This window comes from Pteropus alecto, unplaced genomic scaffold (genome assembly GCF_000325575.1).
Source record: "Pteropus alecto unplaced genomic scaffold, ASM32557v1 scaffold14, whole genome shotgun sequence".
Taxonomy (NCBI): Eukaryota; Metazoa; Chordata; class Mammalia; order Chiroptera; family Pteropodidae; genus Pteropus; species Pteropus alecto.
In genome coordinates this window covers 2,023,307-2,025,412 of record NW_006436810.1, presented here as the reverse complement: position 1 = coordinate 2,025,412, position 2,106 = coordinate 2,023,307, and the positions used below count along the sequence as shown (strand labels likewise).

The following is a 2,106-nucleotide window of genomic DNA, read 5'->3' as shown; positions in this document are numbered from 1 at the left end:
GTAACAGCCTCCAAACATTAGTGCAGCCTCTCTGTGACCCATTCCAAATTCTATGAGATCTTACTTGAAGTTTCAGAAGCTTAAAGAAAAAGTTTCAAATGCTTCAAGAGGTTTAAAAGTTTCTGCCTACATGCAAATATGTAACTTGTGAAGAATGGCATAGAAATATTTCATAATCTGTCCTCAACATACACTAATAATACTCTACCACCAGCCCAATATGCCATGTCCCTGCTCTGCTTCTCTCTAAACACACTATATACAGCTTCCTGTCACGTAGCAAGTTCCATTTAAAATGCATTGTTTTTCTCCTTCCTTTCCCTAAGAACTCCTGTTTGGCATTCATTAACCTACACAGAGTTAACTGTTTGCCTCCTCCTCTGTGCTTTTAAAATATACTGTTAATCCTTATTGTAGAGTTATCACATCTACCCAACTTTTCTTTTAAATATTCAAGTAGAACTATGAGTTTACCCTTTTATTATTTGTTTCCCTTTTTTTTTCACATTCATATGTATTTTGATTAAATACAAGATGCTCTAACTTTCCCCATATTATGCCATCTACACACCCTCTCCCTTCTCTCTTAATCTAGGTTACATAGATCATAAACCATTATTGACAATGGTTTATATTTAATTTATATTTGGATTTATATTTAAATTACCCAAAAGTAAGAAATATGTCATTTTTCCGCTGCCTATATCTTCAAGTTTAAAATAACTTTTAAAATGACCTGATTTTTTATAACCTATTGTAGTAAGTATAATTCTAAAATGCCCTCCAAGATTTCCTATTGATACAAATGTCCCTACATTACCCCATCCCTTTAAGTATGAGCTTAACCTGAGAATATGATGAGCTATCATCCTCATGATTATGTTACATAAAAAATTATTTTGCACCCAGTATCCACCTGGTTGGCCCAGCTCAGACACTATCAGGGCAATCTTCATCTTCAACAACCACAGGAAGCCATGGCTCTCCAAGTTCTATCAGCCTTACAGTGAAGATACACAACAGCAAATCATCAGGAAGACATTCCATCTGGTACCTAAGAGAGATGAAAATGTTTGTAATTTCTTAGAAGGAGGATTATTAATTGGAGGCTCTGACAACAAATCGATTTATAAACATTATGCCATGTTATATGTTATCTTCTATATGGAATTTTCAAAAAGGGAACTTCGTATTTTAGACCTAAGTTTTTGTGAAAACATAAGACAAGTGGTTTGAAAATGTTCGTGAACTGGATTTAATTTTCCATGTAGACAAAGTTCGCAATATTTTTGAAGAAATGGTGATGGAGAAAATGGTATTAGAGATCAACATGAGGAGATTGTTATACAAATTGATGCATAAAATAAACTGGGGAAATCTGAGGCTGGCTTAGTGGGAGCTCCAGCCCAAGCTGTATCAGCTATAGAGTATGAATCTTCTTGAGATCCCAAGAAATATTAACTTTGGTGACATCAGTGTAAAACTACCAAACCTATCTTCTTTTACATAAAAAAAATTAAAATGTCACTCCCAGGTAAAATCTAAGGAGAAAATCTTATAAGTTTGCCATGCAGTTGTCTACCAAAAATAGAGGAACAGAGTCTTAATGTTTGCTCTTGGATTTCAGTCAAGGTACTGTGTAGAAGTTGTGTAAAATCAGTATGGCAGTTCAATGTTGCTTTTCTTGCTCAGTGATTTGAATAAATTGAGTAGTTCCAGTGTGATTTTTTTTTTTTTCCTAAACTGCATTCCTATGCCCATCTAAGGCATGCCTCTATGTATTGGCTACAAAAGTATTTTGAAAAGTGTTTGAGACATTTCTTTAAATTATGTACAACAAATTATGTTGGTGTTTTGTATGAATCACAAGTGCAGCATTCCTTAATTCTTTCTGTTATTTGTCACAATTGTTATTTAAATAAGTATGTATTACATCAAAATATTATGACCTTTTTCTCTTAGTTCAAATATACTTCAAGGTAACTGGATTTCTAAAGCACCTCTCTGTGTGCCTGATATCTACGTTAGCAATACTTATTTTTACAAACTTCTGACTCAACAAAGTAAATAAAAGTATATTTTATCACTGTTAAAAATTTTTTGCAG

General features: G+C 33.3%; 1 pseudogene; it reads left to right on the top strand.

Annotated features, from left to right (window-relative positions):
* Nucleotides 1-879: 879 nt before the first annotated feature.
* Nucleotides 880-1,510, top strand: LOC102883150 (annotated as a pseudogene).
* The last annotated feature ends 596 nt before the right edge of the window (nucleotides 1,511-2,106 follow it).